Source organism: Xyrauchen texanus, chromosome 23, assembly GCF_025860055.1.
Source record: "Xyrauchen texanus isolate HMW12.3.18 chromosome 23, RBS_HiC_50CHRs, whole genome shotgun sequence".
In the NCBI taxonomy this organism is placed as follows: Eukaryota; Metazoa; Chordata; class Actinopteri; order Cypriniformes; family Catostomidae; genus Xyrauchen; species Xyrauchen texanus.
Window position 1 is genome coordinate 7312741 of NC_068298.1, and position 6000 is coordinate 7318740.

The following is a 6000-nucleotide window of genomic DNA, read 5'->3' on the forward strand; positions in this document are numbered from 1 at the left end:
CAAGGAGCTGATGTTATATTTTGGTCTGTTCTCACAGAAAACCAACTGGATCGCTTCAGAAGATATGGAATAAACCACTGGAGTCATATGGAATACCTTTATGCTGGCATCATGTTTTTTTTATAGCTTCAAAGTTTTGGTCACCATTCATTTATTTGTATGGATCTCAGAGCTGAGATATTCCTCTAAACATCTTTGTATGTGTTCTGCAGAAGAAATATAGTCATACAAATCTCGGATGTGTCATTTTTGGGTGAACTATTCTTTTAAATAAACTCTTTAAATGGATTCCACATCCAAGTCTGTGGTATGTAAAAAAAACCAAACATATTTCTGAAATATATTTCTGAGTCAGAATTTAACAACGGTGGGAGATATGAAATACCACCATAGCTGGTTCTTTGTCCGATTAAAGTGAATATTCAATACATATATACATGCACAGAAACACATAGTAATTTGGTGTATTCTAAGTATTCATGCCATAAGTTCAAACACCATTTAAGTAGATGAAAATCTGAATACTGTATCACCACCAATCACAAACAATTAAAAAAGACATAACATATTGATCATCCAAACTTCATATAAAATTCAAAAATCATTCATTCACCTAAGCAGATTATGAAAAATATATTTGACACTGAATACAGATAACTTCTCTGCATTCCTTCATTTTTCTTTCATTCAATTTCTCTCTTTCTCCTAAACCTCTCCCATGACATCTGCATTTATTACATTTTTATTCTGATCCGTCTCTTGTGCTGCCTTCGTACTAGAATCTGATCCATTTTCCTCTGTCTCTTCGATTTGCTCAGCGTCATCCTTCTCTCCCTCTCCTTTCTTGTTATCTTCAGTCACGTCCTGATGTTCTTCTTTGTTCTTGTCCACCACCATTTTCTTTCCCTCAATCCTCTCTTTCTCTGTCTTAGAGAGGTGATGACATAGGGACATATGTGAAAACACACAGAGATTCTGGATTGTTGCCCTTTAGTAACATTTCCAACACTTCCAGAAGGGGACAGCGGTCAGCAAGCGATCTGGAAAAGAGAGAGGAGGATTTTTGCTTCTTTTTTTGTCTTTTTGTTGTTGTTGTAATCAATGCAATTCACAGATAAATGATTCTTCCACATACATCCATACATGTTTTTTTTTTCACATTTGTCCACTCTTCCACAGTCATACTGATCTGTTCATTTGCCTTGCGGGACGAGAACTCAAAAGCAGAGGGAAAGAATCGAGTGCACAGAATGCCAGCCCATAATTCCAAGAAGTTTTCTATGCTGACACCCTTTAAGATGTGAAAGGAAAATTAGACACTCACACAGGATAGTTCTTTCTAGGTTTAAGGATTTTTTTTTTTTAAGTTAAAGTTCAAGTTCAAGACTGTCTGGTCATGAAATTCAGTTTGACCAGGATATGAAAACACAGTGGCCCCCAAAAAGTATTTGGACACTTTCTTATAGTATGTGTATATTATTATATGAGCTGTAAATGTTACTGCATTAGATCCAAACCAAGTGAATTTTATTTGAACAAAAAGTAGCGACATGACAATTTTTAAACAAAACATTTCACAAAAAGAAGTTTGTTAGCTTTTGAATGATAAAGCAATAGATAACATTTTCAAAATGAACATTTTTGAATATTTTGGGGACTTTTAGGGTTTCAAATGCTAGTGGAACATGTACATAATTAATGTAATGAACTGTGGTTACTCTGAAAGGACACCTGTGTGAACTTCAGGGGAACTGAGGCAGATCCATTTCAGTAGTTCACATGCAGCTGTGGCTCAGTTGGTAGAGTGGGTTGGCCAATAATCGCAGCGTTGGTGGTTCAAATCCCAGCCCACACGACTCCACATGCTGAAGTGTCCTTGGGCAAGACACTGAACCTGAAGTTGCTCCCAATGGCAGGCTAGCACCTTACATAGCAGCTCTGCCGCCATTGGTGTGAATGTGTGTGTGTGTGAATGAGTCACAGTGTAAAGTGCTTTGAATACTGTTAAGGCTTAAAAAGGTGCTATATAAGTGCAGACCAGTTACCATTAGTGTACTCTAATAATAACAACTCACACACCTTATATTTTATGATGTTGTTCCAAGTTTTTTTTTTAATCCGGAAGAACAAAATGGCAAAAAAAAACTAACAAACCAAAAATGTTTACCCCAACAATAAACATAATGAGTGCTATAATTGTTTTTATTGATGTACAACTTGTACATATCTTTTAACATCTGAAAAAAATAAGAAGTTTTAGGCTTTCCTGACCCTTTCAAAGAGGTGAAAGCAAGTGTGGCAGGGCGGAGAACGGGGCCGGGTCATGATTCCTCACACCCGGCCCCTAATCAGGCTAATCAAGCCTCAGAGAGGGATAAAGGCCAACTGGAAGCTGCAGTGCAACAGAGAGAGAGATTTACAGACAGCTGTCCGACGTGTGTGTGTGTGTGCGCGCGTGTGTGTGTGTGTGTGTGTGTGCGTGTGTGTCAGTCAGTTTTATATTAAACTATTATTTATATTGTCAAGCCGGTTCTCGCCTCCTCCTTTTCATTAATCCCTAAACACTGGTGCTGAAACCCGGGAAGGAGGAGGGATGCGCCATAGTAGAGTCCTCGCCACTACCATCCTCCCCAACAGTGCAGCCGCAGCATCCGCCGGAGGACGGAGGAGCCCGGCTGCCTGGAAGCGGAGGAGCGGCCCCAACCGCGAGGGGAGGAGGGGCTCCCAACCAACTGCCTGAAATGGTTACCGCTGTCAGGGGCGGGGGAGACCCCTACCGTCGGCTGTGGCCCAGAGATGGCTGTGGTTCAGTTGGTAGAGCGGGTCGGCTGCCAATCGCAAAGTTGGCGGTTTGATTCCCGGCCCACACGTCTCCACATGCCGAAGTAAGACACTGAACCAAAAGTTGCTCCCAATGGCAGGCTAGCCATTGGGTGTATGAGTGTGAGTGTGTGTGAATGGGTGATTGGGACACAGTGTAAAGTGCTTTGGTAACCTCAAAGGTTAAAAAAAGTGCTATATAAGTGCAGACCATTTACTGTCCACCAAAAATGCAAAGGGGCATTCCGTCCTCCAATCCGTCCAGGAGGTGTGGTTGTTGTCCATTAGAGTGTGGAGGAGTGGCCAAGGACCAGTCTACGGTGTATCGGAGAACCGGTGAGTAAGTGTTTTTTTTTTCTCTCTCTCTGCTCCATGTTGGCCTTTTCCTCTGTTTTTAAAAATGTTTTGTTAATTTGGCACGATCGCTGTTACGGCATGTAGGTGCCAAATTTTTTTTGTTGTTTCCCTCCCCTTGTCCCCTCCCTCATCCAGGTAGACAGGGATGACCTGCCGGCAGACGGGGCGGAAGGCATGCCCCTCCCTAGAGAAAGGAGAGAGAACGGCCTGAGAGAACGAGGGAGGAATGTGGCAGGGCGACATCAGGCTAATCAAGCCTCGGAGAGGGATAAAGGCCGACTGGAAGCTGCAGTGCAACAGCTGTCTTTTGCACTGTGTGTGTGTGTTTGTCTTTTTGGTTCAGTTTTATATTAAACTATTATTTATATTGTCAAGTCAGTTCTCGCCTCCTTTCCATTAATCCCTTTACAGTAAGATTTAGTAGATTTGGCTCGCTGTTCATAATGGAGGGCTCAAGCTCGAGACTCAACCTGGTCTCTAAATGCCACCCTGGACTTTACTTAAATTAGATGCCACTTGGCGCAATATATTGTTATTTAATCAATGACATTCAGACATTTCTAAGTGTGACCTAGTTGTTCAAACACTGTACTTCTTGGGCCACAGTCATTTCTATGTTTATTGCAAACTTTTAAGTGTATTTACAAAATCTTCCACTTGCCTCATAGTTCAGTGTTTTGATCCTGCACCACTGTAGAATTTTATGTATAACTGAAGCTCCACCGGCCATGCCTATAGATGTCCATTAAACTTTAAAGTTTCTGACTCCCGGAGTCCTACAACAAGCCAACACACACTATTTACACAAATGCTAAAGCCAGATGGGAGAATCCATATTAACAGTTACACACTAGAACAAATCTATTCAACAAAGTGATGGTGTTGTTTACATTGATAAATTAAATGATTGTGTGGTTTATGACAACTTGTATGGTATCTGTGAAAATGATCTATAGGATTATGAGGTTTATGACAATGAAGAAGACAGCTATGATGATGACGACTTACAGGTCCTTCTGAAACTTGGCCATTGCATCTCCTCCAGCTGAGGGATGGCACCTCGTGGGCAGACAGATGATTTTGATGGAGCTCTAAGAGCAGATGATGGAGTTGTTCCATTTTTTCTTGCAGGATTGATATTGTCTTTATTCTTTTTTTATGTCTCTTTCAGCCTCTGTATTCGTAGGCTCATTTGTTGTCTCCTCTTCTGGCGTTTCTCCTCAGGTTTTTATTTTCTTTGTCACAATTTTCATCAGTTTTATCAGTATCATTCTCTATCCTGAAAGATTCATTGTTACTCTTCTTGTCTTCTTCTACTACCTCACTATCTTTATTTTCAGTTTACCAGTCTAATTATTTAGCTCTTCGATTGTGTTCCTTTGGATCTCCTCCAAAGGAACACAATCGATTTTGGGTAAAACCTCCATTTTACCCAAAATGGTCTCTTCCTCTCTCACTGTATTGACATTTTCAGTTTCTCCGCCCTCTTGCTCACATGTCTCACTGTTGTTGGATTCAGATTTCATATTCTGTTCCTCCTCTTCATTCTCTAAATCAGCTCCACCCTCTGTATCAGTCACACCTCCTGGCTCAGAATCAGCTGCTGTGCATTTGGGCTCCTTGGGGTCCACGTGTTTGGTCTCCTGTGAAACAGAAGCAGAATGACTTCACAGCACAAACTTGCCACTCACAAACGCTAAAATGGTTTCCGTGTCCTGCTGTGTGAGATGCATATACCAGTGTTTATCAACCAATTGGAGTGTTGTGTATTTTGGATAAAATGAAGACGAAATTCTCAAGGGCTGAGAAATGTCCCATATGAGCACTCAAAATGCCCAATACAGTATTTGCGAAGCAAAAAGTTGGCAGCCCTAACTATAGGGCTTTGGCAAAACTCCCAAGAGGGCCACAACATTACTTAATTATTCAAAATGAAAGTTAAATGAAAACTATCAAACTTGCTGCAAAACATGCAACATGTCAGCTGCCAATATATCATTTCACTCTGGTGAAAATGCAAAGATGAGCTTTCACTCGGACAATTTCAGGTCTGCAAGGACTGTTTTTACTGAACATACAGTAGAAACTTCTAGAATCATGAAACATAGTGATACATTTTTTATTGGTCTTTCAAAAGAAAAAAATAACAATTTTAAACAGCATTTTGCAATTTTTATGTTTTAAAGAAAAGATTTCTTCATTATACATGGTACTGTGTGGACATTTCTGAGCACCACCATGTTGATATACTATAACAAGCCTAATATTAGGAATGCATATAGGTATAATGGCTGAGAGAAATTATGCTTAGTTCTACTATGTACTACATAAAAACAGAAGCATGCCTTCATAAAAAAAATGAACAAAAGTGAAAGATTATATTGAGGCTGCTAAATGAAATAAATTGCTTCATATAGCTTACAAGACACAGATGAACAGATAATCAGCCAGTGTGCATGGTTCAATAACAGACAGAGTATACTCTTTCATTGATCGATCACATCACCAAATGTTGTATGACTTTTGATGACTATCAAGACTGAGAAACCTTATTGCAAAGCACAAACAATGGATTACAAAAAGTTTAATATCCTTGGGACTGTGAAGAGAATGAGAAAATGGTGATATGCATAAAAAATTGGCATGAGATTTCATACTCTACACGCTTTTGGGAAAAATCATCAATCATCTGTGATTATGTGCTTATCCATGCAAAGTCATTAGATAGAGAGTTTTTATTTGGTATAGCATGCAATTAGAGCTGTAATTCTTATATTTGTTCTGTACTCTTGCAAAGATTGTTAAATTAGGGAAATACTCAGT

General features: G+C 39.8%; 1 pseudogene; it reads right to left on the reverse strand.

Annotated features, from left to right (window-relative positions):
* Positions 1–705: 705 nt before the first annotated feature.
* On the reverse strand, positions 706–4369 carry LOC127663265 (smoothelin-like protein 2; annotated as a pseudogene).
* Positions 4370–6000: the final 1631 nt, after the last annotated feature.